The sequence below is a fragment of the Ursus maritimus genome, unplaced genomic scaffold, assembly GCF_017311325.1.
Source record: "Ursus maritimus isolate PB19 unplaced genomic scaffold, ASM1731132v1 scaffold_24, whole genome shotgun sequence".
Lineage (NCBI taxonomy): Eukaryota > Metazoa > Chordata > Mammalia > Carnivora > Ursidae > Ursus > Ursus maritimus.
In genome coordinates, this window is record NW_024424897.1 from 18,095,511 (window position 1) to 18,107,830 (window position 12,320).

Below are 12,320 nucleotides of genomic sequence, written 5' to 3' on the forward strand. Positions count from 1 at the left end.
AAAAAAAAACCAAGTCCAGGGGTGGTGCTGATTCCCTTGGTCTCAGGACTATACTCTGAGAACTACTGCTCTACCTACACCTTTTGGCCAAGAGCTTGCAGGTGAATATTGAATGGTGAATTCAGTGAATGATGTAGGTGATGGTGAGTTTGGTTGCTGTTACTTTTTGGTCCCTGTGAGCCAGGCCAAGAACAACTTTACCATTCTGTGATCACATTAAATGCTAACTCAGCTGAGAACAGGGATTCTCAAAGCTTTTGACAGGGAAGTTTGAGATTATCTGTGCCATCCCCTGTCTTTGCACATAAAATATATTATTCCCCTCTTACCCCAAGACACAGAGAGGTGATTTGTCTTGTCCATGATTACATAGGTGTTAACGGTAGCACCAGGACCAGAACCTTGACCTCCAGCTTCCCCACGCTTTCCATGACAATGAAATTAACATTAATACGAACTGCTTCCTCTTTGCTTTCCGAACAAATGTCTACCTTATTTCAAATGGACATTTTCCAGTGGTCATTTGGCTGAAAGGATTAGAACTTCCCATGAATGTCACTCCTCTTCAACCACAGTGTGTTCTTATAATGCCAGTCAGCTCTTTTTCAATGTGTTTGAAGTGTAAGATGAGAGAGTGTAGACATAGCAATGTGAGTTTGTCTGTGCTTTAATTTTTTTTAAGATTTTATTTATTTAGGGACGCCAGGGTGGCACAGCGGTTGAGCGTCTGCCTTCGGCTCAGGGCGTGATCCCGGCGTTATGGGATCGAGCCCCACATCAGGCTCCTCCGCTATGAGCCTGCTTCTTCCTCTCCTACTTCCCCTGCTTGTGTTCCCTCTCTCACTGGCTGTCTCTGTCTCTGTCGAATAAATAAATAAAATCTTTAAAAAAAAAGATTTTATTTATTTATTCGAGAGAGAGAGAACAAGAGAGTGAGAGAGAGCATGAGCAGGGGGCAGGGGTAGAGGAAGAAACAGACTCCCTGCCAAGCAGGGAGCCCGATGTGGGACTCGATCCCAGAACCCCAGGACCATGACCTCAACTGAAGGCAGACACTTAACCAACTGAGCCACCCAGGCGCCCCTGTCTATACTTTTAGAAAACAAGTGTATATTTCACTAAATATTGTTGTCATATTGAAAAGTCAAACTGTTATGTGATTTACCTCTTCTGGTCTAAGAATGAAAAGCTAGGGAATATCCTGATGGAAATTGTTCATCTGGTAGTAAAGGCGATAAAGATTTGATCCTGTAGATTCCAACTTCAATTATGCAGCAAGATTGCTGGCTAGAAATAAAAGACCAGACTTCTTAGCCTCCTGCCTATCACAAGAATTTCTTCTACCTTCTACATCTTAAACACAGAGAAGCCTGACTTCCTACGGCCTTTCAATTAAGAGGGATAGACCATGGGCTGTTCTCTCCTCACAGCAGTCATGGTAACTACATAACTAGAAATCTAACTATTTCATAACTGTGGATAAATTTTTTCAAAGATTTATTTATTTATTTGAGAGAGGGAGAGTAGGGGTGAGGGCAGAGGGAGATGCAGTGAAAATCTTAAGCAGATTCCTTGCTGAGCATAGAGCCCAACACTGGGCTCGATATCATGATGCTGAGATCATGACCTGAGCCAAGAGTTGACGCTCAACCAACTGGGCCACCCAGGTGCCCCATGGATAAATTTTTAAGCAGCCCTCTTTGCAACGCTGCATTCCTGAGAGGAGGTGGCATATCTTTGAGGCTCAGTGGAATTGGATGGAATAGGGATGGAGAATAGACCTAAAGCCTTCATATGTGGGGACAATATGGCTAAGAGTGGAGTCTCCCACCCGTTTTTTTGTTTTAGTTTATATTTTTGTTTTTATTTTTATTTTTTTTTAAGATTTTATTTATTTACTCAACAGAGAGACAGCCAGCCAGATAGGGAACACAAGCAGGGGGAGTGAGAGAGGAAGAAGCAGGCTTCCAGCAGAGGAGCCTGATGTGGGGCTCAATCCCATAATGCCGGGATCATGCCCTGAGCCGAAGGCAGACGCCTAATGACTGTGCTACAGGCGCCCCTGTTTTTGTTTATAGATTTGCTGGAGATCATACTCTTTATTTTATTTTTTTTCCCAAGCAAGTTCTCAAAAATTGGTTAAGGACTCAGAATTGTTTCTCTCCATGGAAATCTTTAGTAAAAGGTGAAATATTTATGCCATCTGAAGAGAAACCAGAGTATGGAGATCATACTTTCTAATGCGGTACCTACCAATGGTGAGAACCTTACATTAATGCTCACAAAAGCCATTTGAGAGCACTAAGCCATGAGTATGACTCTGAAACAACATACTTTCGTATAAACTGCTGGGTTTTTCGTCCCCACTAAATGTATGTGCATATAATATAAAAAACAACCATTTGGGGGCGCCTGGGTGGCACAGCGGTTAAGCGTCTGCCTTTGGCTCAGGGCATGATCCTGGCGTTCTGGGTTCGAGCCCCACATCGGGCTCCTCTGCTATGAGCCTGCTTCTTCCTCTCCCACTCCCCCTGCTTGTGTTCCCTCTCTCGCTGGCTGTCTCTATCTCTGTCGAATAAATAAATAAAATCTTTAAAAAAAAAAAAAACAACCATTTGATTTAGGAAACCTAGTTAGATTTACTACAAGAAGAAAAATAACAATCTCTTGAACTGAACATCAAAGTCAGTTATTTGCTTTTGTAAGAGTAGCTTAGACCAAGACACTCGTACCAAAATTTTCCACCTTTTTTTTTTTTTTAGGGAGAACATTCTTCTTCTCTCCATATTTTTACTCTCTTTCATTGTCCCTGAAACTTTTCCACTTTTTAATGGGTTGATATTTTATTGGCATACCTAACTTTATTTTTGTCCGTTGAGTAAATTCTACCAATTACAGAGCTGTTTTGGTGCTGTACAGATAAAATCCCCAAATCAACAGTAGTTGGAGGGCCTTGTGTGGTCTGGTTTTGTCTGGCCCTTCGGAAGGCTTTTGCACTTCTCTAACTGAGGTAAAAGGAGAATTTCATCTGATTAGCCCGGGTGGGGAGCTGTGTTCCCTACTAGTCAGAGACGCTTCATGATCTTCGAAAGGAGTTACAGGGATTGCGGTGATGTGGTTTGCAGGTCGCCTCACTGGATATTAAGAGCAAACCATGCCTGGAGAGTTCGACTGTTTCTGTTTACCCAGCACTTCCAGCCTCATACACCCCCCATCTTGATTATTTATTTTTTGTTGTTTAAGCTTTCTTTTTGGCTTTAAGGAAAATGTCAAATGTTGAGGGAACGGGTGTTGTTTGGGTCACAACTTTGACATATTCTTTGACCAGTGCACTATTAGAAAACATGGGCAGAAATTCCTCATGCTGGGAGCAGTTACTAAAAAAACCCAACTTAAAAAAAATATATACATTTTATGTTAATTTCCACTTCTTAAATATTTTTTTTCAGTTTGAAAAGATAATACTGCTTGCGGAGAGGTTAAACAATATAGACTAGGTTCAAGAAAAAAGAAAAAGTCCCTAGAAATCCCACCATGCTGGCACAGACTTCAGTCTCTCTCTTCCGTATATATGTGTATACACATGCAGGAGCATAACGGAAAGCACATGGCATAACTAATTTTCCTTCCACATCACAAATAGAAACACTGGGGCATAATTTAGCATGGTAATGATAAATATTAAATGGTGCTCAAAGATTTTTAGTTTTAATTTCTGTCCTGACAGTTGTGAAATTATAGTTATATAGATGAGTTCATGCACTGTCATATTCATGTACATCTTTGTGTGTCTGTCTCTATTACATTTAGGGTGGTTATAAAAATTCCCTCCTTTGGGGCTTTTGGTTATTACTTTGGGGTTTTTTTGGGCAAATATTATAAGGGTTGCTTAGTGCCTGAGTTGTGAAGGGTCTGCCTTCGGCTCAGGTTGTGATCCCAGGGTCCTGGCATTGGGCTCCAGCTCTGCTCAGTGGGGAGCCCGTTTCTCCCTCTCCCACTCCCCCTGCTTGTGTTCCCTCTCTTACTGTCTCTCTCTCTGTCAAATAAATAAATTAAATCTTAAAAAATTTTTTTTAAAAAGGAAAATATAAGAGAGATGGGGGGTATGTTGTGATGTGTACCTGCCATTTTCAACAGACAATATTTTATGGAGATCTATCTGTAGACTTAGAAGGAGATTATGTATATATAATATATAATACATTATATAATAATATATATGATATAATATATATTCTTTTGATGTATTCCCTGATGGAAATTTTCTATAATTTGTAATTAATCTTCCAATTTGTTGTATTTGATCGTAAAAGTAATATAAGCTTGCTTTAAAGCATTTTAAAACACTACAGAGCAATTGATGAATTATTGAACTCTACATCTGAAACTAATGATGTACTATATGTTGGCTAATTGAATTTAAATAAAAACAAAATAAAATAAAATAAAATAAACTACTACAGAAATCTACAAAGTAAAATGTAAGTTTCTTCCCCCTATTTTCTCCACTCCCTTCTAAGAGTATCTGCTATTACTATTTGGTATGTTTCCTTCCAGACTTTTTCACTTTGGATACAAACAAAAGTAAGCAATATGGTTTTTAATTTTTTTACAAAAATGAGGTCATACTACAGTATAATATGGTTCTTCAACACTCTTTTTAACCAATATGTCGTGATACATTATAAAAAAAAATTTTTTTTTTTTGGAAGGAGAAGAGGGACAGAGAAGAGAATCTTAAGCAAGCTCCACGCCCAGCACGGAGTGGGACGCCGGGCTCCATCTCACAACCCTGAGTTCATGACCTGAGCTGAAACCAAGAGTAGGACGCTTAACCGACTGCACCACCAGGTGCCCCCAAAGTATGTATTTTTTGAAATGACTGCATAGTATTCCAGTAGTATGGACCTGCCTTCTGTTGACTAACATTTAAGGGTTTTTTCCCAATTTTTCCCTATTATTTTTGTTCACTTGTCTTATGAAGAGTAAGTTCATTTAATATGTTGATACATGAGACAAAATGCCCTCCAAGAAAGTTATACTATTTTATACCTTTACCAAAAATGCTGAGAGGATCTGTTCTCTGGGTATCATATATATTTATATCTTCACCAATTTGATAAACAATAAATACAATCTCCTTGTTGGTTTTATTTATATTTCTTTAATTGATAATGAAGTTAAACATATTATCATATGTCTATTGACTATTCATCTTTTATCAACTATCCATTCTTATGCTATTTTCAATAGAAGTAATTGACTTTCTCTTATTAACTTGTAAAAGTTCTTTGGATATTGGAGAAGTCAGTTGTCTATCATAAGAGTTGCCAGTCTTTTCCTAATTTATGTGTCTTCCAACCTTGTTTGTGGTAATGCTTTGCCGTACAGAACACACAAAAGTTGCTTCTGTTTGTGTGTTTTACGTGTGTAGTCAGATTTATCAATCTTTTCCTTTTTGGTTCCAGGGCTTCATGTCAAACCTATAAAAATCCCTTGTCACCCCAGGATTATACAAAGCACTATATTTTCTTTCTAGAACTCTCATGCTTCCGTGCTTCTACATTTATTTCTTTAATCCATCTGGAATTCATTTTGGTATAAACTATGAGGTAGAGGTCTAACTTTATTTTTTTCTGAAATAGTTAGCCACTTGCTCTAACAGCCTTTATGAGCAATCTATCTTGCCCCACTGATTTCAACTGTCTAATTTAGTGTATACTAATTTCCCAAATACACTTGAGTCTACTTTTGGGTTCCATTGTGTTCCCTTGATCTGTCATGTATTCCTGTGTCAATAACACATTGTTTTAATTTCTGTAGCTTAAAGATATTTTCTAATATCTGGTAGGATTACTCCTTTATTTTTTTTTTTTTAAGATTTTCTTTATTTATTTGAGAGACAGCACAAGCCGGGTAAGGAGCAGAGGGAGAAGCAGACTCAAGTGGGATGAGGGGCAGAGGGAGAGAGAGAAGCAGACTCTCTCCTGAGCAGGGAGCCCGACATGGGGCTTGGTCCCAGAACCCCAGGATTATGACCTGAGCTGAATGCAGATGCTTAACCGACTGTGCCATCCAGGCGCCCTGGATTACTCCTTTAAAAATATTTTTATTTCCACAGGAGTTTTTTTTTTTTTAAGATTTATTTATTTATTTGAGAGAGAGCAAGAGAATGAGAGAGCAGTGGGGAGAGGCAGTGAGAGAGGGAGAGAATCTTTTTTTAAAAAAAGATTTTTTTTGGGGGGGTGGGAATGAGCGGGAGGGGCAGAGGAAAAGGGAGATAGAATCTGAAGCAGACTCCATGATGAGAGTGAGACCAACGCTGGGCTCAATGTCATGACCCGGAGATCATGGCCTGAGCCAAAATCAAGAGTCAGATGCTAAACTGACTCAGCCACCCAAGTGCCCCTAAAGTTAACCATTTTATTTTTTTATTTTTATTTATTTATTTATTTATTTATTTATTTATTTAAAGATTTTATTTATTTATGTGACAGAGAGACAGCCAGCGAGAGAGGGAACACAAGCAGGGGGAGTGAGAGAGGAAGAAGCAGGCTCACAGTGGAGGAGCCCGATGTGAGCTCGATCCCAGAACGCCGGGATCACGCCCTGAGCTGAAGGCAGACGCTTAACCGCTGTGCCACCCAGGCGCCCCTAAAGTTAACCATTTTAAAGTGAACAATTCAGTGGCATTTTGTACATTCACATTGTTGTACAACCATCACTTCTGTCTGGGTCCAAAACATTTTCATTACCCTAAAAGGAAATGTCATATCCACTCAGCGGTTTTTCCTCATTCACCCCCAACACACAAATTTTTTAAAAGATTCATTTATTCATTTTAGAGAAAGAGAGCGGAGAGGGAAGGGCAGAGGGAGAGAGAGAATCTCCAGCAGACTCCCGCTGAGCATGAAGCCCCATGTGAGGCTCAATCCCACCACCCTGAGATCCTGACCTGAGCCGAAATCAAGAGTTGACGCTTAACCGACTGAGCCACTCAGGTGCCCCAGCACACAAATATTTAACACAAAAAATTGTACTTTTATTATAAAATCGCAGGCTTCAGATCCACCATGTATAAGGAAGATTAAAATTCAAGTCCAAGTTCAGAATTCTAGAGGAGGCTTTCCTTATTAAGGCCATTCCCCAGCACGCCTCTGTATCCCCCATGCTTACTTCTGCATCCCCGGTAGCCCAAGACTTGACTTGGAGTCTTTTAATCTACTGCTAAATTGCTTTGTGATTTTTCTTAAGCTTCTGCGACTTGTGTTATGTCTCCTCAACAACGTTGTAAACCTGCTACTTTTTTTTTTTTCTCCAGTCCACCCTCATAACATCTGGTACTGGCTTTACGCGGTCACAGGCTCATTAAATTATTGTTGACTGACTGTTATCAAAACTTCCATATTGGACTCAGTGGGGTGTCAGAAGACCGCCTGGGGTGTGATTTAAACGGGAATGAGGAGGGAATTCAACACACGGCATTTTACTTTCAGATAATATACTACTCCCTGCTATTTATTAAGTGCCTGTTAATTGTCCTGTCGTACACATTGCCTCATTGAAAATGCTTACAATAATCTTCTGGGGTCCAGGTTTTCTGAGTTAAGTAATTTGCCTAAAGTCTCTGGGCTTAATGTCAGATCCAAGCTTGAACCCAGGTTTGGGTTCCACACAGCACCTTCCACCATGCTTCCTTGTCTCCATGTCATCTCTCCGACTAGGGCTGCCCATCATGTTATCCCAGCTCATGCTTTTACTCTTACTGTTATAGTCAGGTTTGCCCTGAGGGAATACCTAAGCCCTCCTGCTGAAGTATTCAATGAAATACTCATGAAGCACCAAAGAATTATTGTTTCTCTCCCAACCTTACTTCATGCCCTGGCCCAGCTGTCAAGGATCAAGTTCATTCCTGGCTTTATTATGTTCTGTGTTCTGGATGGGGTCCCATGCTGGCGAGCCCAGGTGTTATAACTGTCACCTTGGCTAGAGCTGGAGCTGGTGTGTGGAGTTGAAGCCAGGTGCAGTGTCCACCCTAAGGATGGGAGACAACATTTTCCTAAAGAGGACAATCCCAGTGGGTGCCTGGAAGCTCTATCTGTTCCCAATCTCCCCACAGGTGACATCTCCCTCTTTACTGCTAGAAAATGTGTGAAGCTTGGAGATGTCAGAGAGCACTTTGGAGAAATTTAGTGTAAATGAAATCGGAAACATATGGATTGGCTTTCCTGCAGAGCAGTCTCACATTTTAGAGTAAAAAGGAGAATATATGGGACAAAGAACCAGCTGGGCTTTTAAGTATGGCATGGTGGGGTTGGGGTACTTCCACAATATCTAATCTGTTGGGCACCCCAGCCCAACCTGCCGCTCCCAGCTGCAGAAAGACGGCCACCTCTGGGACGGTGTAGTCCTGGATCTGTGTTCTTGCAGGACAGAGGCCCTGCATTTGGAAATGGAAGGCGTGGATTCGTGATGCAGAAACGCCGCTTAGCAGCTCTCGCAACCTCTGTGACTGCACAAAACACTTGGTCCTAACAAATTTCTTCATCTGTTTTAAAAAAGCAGGGGCTTATTTAATGACAGCATCTTTGCTACCCCCTTGTATGGCTTTGTGACATCATGGTTCCAATTTGCTCTAAACTATTAAGCCATTATCATCATTTAGATGCATAATAAAGACTTTAGAGAGATAGTAAGTGATGATAATGAACAACGTAGGTCAAGTGGACTGACAATTTTTAAAATTGCTATAAGACCTCTCCTTCAAGGGGATGTTAGATAAGAACTCACATCAATAACTATTTTTATTCGATGACCCTTTCTCAGTCTGGATTCCTAGGTGACCTAGTCATTCATTTAGTAATAACAGGACCCAGTTCTCCCTGCTGAGTATGAGTGTGCTCTGGGGAGTGGGGGAGTGTGTAGAGCACTGGGGATAGGGATGAGCTGGAAGGAAGCTTAGGAATCATTAATTCCAATTTCCTCTTTTTCCAGATAAGGAGAATGAGGCCTAGAGAGACAAGGCAATTTGCCTGAGGCCACTCGGCTAAAGGCTGAGCTGGGGCTCAATCTCAGCTTTTAATTCTTAAACTCTAGTGATGGGATAAAAGAATACATGAAAATAAACTAATTGAAGAATGCTTTGAAAACATTATCAGATAGGTCACTTTGCACCCATTTTTCTTCTGTTCTCAGGGAATGCATAGATAGCTGATGCCTGATTGGTAAGTTAGGGAAGACTTGGCTCCCACAAAATCCTCATCAGCCCTCTTTACAGCCTCCAGTTGTCTTGCTTGCATGGAGGCATTTCTTAGATCTCAAGCTTTTGATGACAAGGAGTTGGAACTGGTCATCTGCAGTGAGCCACTGGCCTGGGTAGCTCCAAGTGTCTCTTCCCCATCCTCTCACCCTGGGAGATACACGGGCTGATTTCATTCCCAGAGGAATGACTAAGTAATCCTTGAACTCAGACCAGCATAGGGATAAATACTAGGAATACGCTCATGGTTACTTCTGTAAGCCTCAAAAAGCATCCCTGGCCAGGCAAGAGACAGGATGATAATGGAAAAACCATTGTCAAGTTATAAGAAACCCGCACCCTGAAATGGGTCTGGTCCTAACTGGGAAATCAACACCCCTTCCCCCTTGACTTCAAATAGTTTTGGCTGGATTTTTGCTGCTCTTTTCTGTTTGGGGGACTTCTTGACCTTTGAGGTGCAGCTCTCTGCCCAGTGCCTCACCTGTTGCTGTCCAGTTTCCCAGCCTGGGTTCCTGCTCTCTGACACTTGATTTCTCAGACTAGACTTGGTCTGTCTACCCACTTGGTCTTTCTGTCCTATGACCCCTGAATTTGACCGCTTGCTTGCCTAACCCATGGTTCATTCATGCCTGCTCCTTCCATCCTTTACTGTCTACTCAGGCTATGAGTTTTTGTTCCCAGAACTGACTCGGCTGCCTTCCCTGCCTGCCCCTAACTCTGACCTCTTCTACCATGGAGCCTCGTTACTACTCCATTCCTGGGATGACTCTTCCCTGCCATACCCTCATCTGACATTCTCCATGCCTAACCCCCAAACGGACAAGAACATGAGACAACTATTTGCTGGGTACCTGCCTTCAGTATCATCCCCCAGGGTCATGTGGTGTACTTACTGGGCTGTGGCTGCAGGACCTTGCCCATCTCTCATGGCCTGTGTCCCCTTCACATTAGCAAATCATCAATGGGAGAGTTTCATACCAGTTGTCTTGAGTGCAGCAAAGCTCCTCAGTCCTCCCAACTCTCCTGGATCTAGTGCTTGGCATGGGGGAAAACAGAACGAGGAGGATTCTCCCTAGCTATCCACAATGGCACCAAGAGGAGCAAAGGCATAACAAGCCATGTGGTACATTTAGAACAATATGTAAACTTCCCCCCCACCATGGCTCTCTGCTTTGCAGAAGCAGAATGTTTCAATGTCAAGATGTCTCTGAGAGGACACCAGCTAGAGGGGTATTGTAAGAACCTGAGATAGAAGGACAAGAACCTGAACTGGAAACATGGCAGTAGTGTAAGCACGAAGAGAAAGCAAGAGACAGGAGATCTTTTCATGAGAAAGAGCAACAGGACTTGGCAACTACACGGATGTAGGGAATAGAGAGAAGGATCAATCAATGCCAAGGCCGTTGGAACTGACCAGGCCCCTTGGGCACCTGCAGCTAACTGGTCTAAAATCTAACAGTTTTCATCTCCAAGCCAGTTCTTCCTCTGTTTCTCCCCATTTAATTCAGTGGATCTGACACTCCCTTCACTCTCCACCTTTGAAGTTCTGAAAGGTCTTTGACTCTATCCACAAGGTCTTCCTTAAATCCAGTATACCGCAGATCCTGCTGATATTTCCTTTACAATGTTTCTTCAAATCCACCCCCTTCTTTTATTCTAGTGCTCCCACACTGAGTTAGGGTCCCAGAGCATCTAGCCAGGACTTACCTCAGTTCTACTGTCAGTCTTCCTGCTTCAATCCATCCACACTCAGCTGCCATATAACCTTTCCAACACACTGCTTTAAACATGCTACCTCACTGCAAAAAAAATATATGCCCATGACTTCTGTCGTGTGGAAAATCATCTTACTGCGAAGGTAGCCCCCAAGTTCATGATCAGGTGAGCTATCCCTAAGGTCACAGAATAGGGGCACCTGGGTGACTCAGTTGGTTGGCATCTGCCTTCAGCTCAGGTGATGATCCCAGGGTCCTGGAATTGAGCCCACATCAGTCTCCCTGCTTGGCAGGAAGGCTGCTTCTCCCTCTCCGCTCCCCCTGCTTGTGCTCTCTCTCTCTGTCAAATAAATAAATAAAATCTCTAACAAAAGAAGAGAAAGGATCATGCTCAATGCCCAAATCACATGGTTTATTAAGTCAAATTAAAACATACAGCAAGAAACAATGGAAAGGGATGGGACTACTTTATCAACTTAGGGTAGGGTACAAGCAGGGTGGAAGGAACACACTACCTGAATTTGGGGTGTGCAATGTGTATGTATTCTGGATTTCTCTCTGCTACATCAGGCTTCTCTGCTGAAATTACAAGGACCAGCGTTGACATTCAAAGAAGGGGACCCACAGATGGAAGGTGCCCTGGGCCGATGGCAGACGTAGGAAGGAGTGTGCGGGGCCATAGCTGTAACTTGCTAATTAGCTTCCTGGGCAGCCATGAGTATATGTGTCTATCTTGGGCAGAGTACACAGGGACCATACGAGAATAGATGTCACCAAAGTGTCATATGAAAACCTCATGAATATTGAGTGCCCTTGTCCATTGAGTCTATCCTGAGTATTAGTGCCTTTGGTATATTTAGTGCCTTATGTGCCTTATGAGGGTTTAGGACGTCATGAATACTTCGTACCTTTTATGCAGTTAGCACGCCATGACTATTTAGTGCACAAGTGCCTCGTGAACCTTAGGTATCTCTTCTTAGTCCTAGCCACACATGCCCCACCTTCCCTTTGCCCACAGTGCTGTAAACTCCTGGTCCACCCCTGCTGCCCCAAATCTGCTCCTCCTTCAGTTTTTCCTATCTCCAAAATGGCATTTCCAGACCTCAGAGTGAACCTTGACAAAAACCCTGCTTATCCTCCTGATAGCCAGTTCATGCTCATGACCTCACCTCGCTACTCCCGAGACACATGTCCATCCCCGCCCCCGCCAGCCTTCCGAGGTGACTGCAGTTTGCTGCTGCCTTCCACTCCAGGCCACTCAGTCCTCCTCCACGCAGCATGCCAGCGTGATCTTTCTCAGACTTCAGTTGGATTATGTCACTGTCTTGCTTAAAACCCGTCACTGG

At 42.4% G+C, this 12,320-nt stretch overlaps 1 non-coding gene across 1 annotated transcript; it reads right to left on the minus strand.

Moving 5' to 3' along the window:
• Positions 1-2,109: 2,109 nt before the first annotated feature.
• LOC121105106 lies at positions 2,110-2,223 on the minus strand. Its single transcript, XR_005837536.1, has one exon. It is a non-coding gene; the product is annotated as a U5 spliceosomal RNA (small nuclear RNA).
• Positions 2,224-12,320: the final 10,097 nt, after the last annotated feature.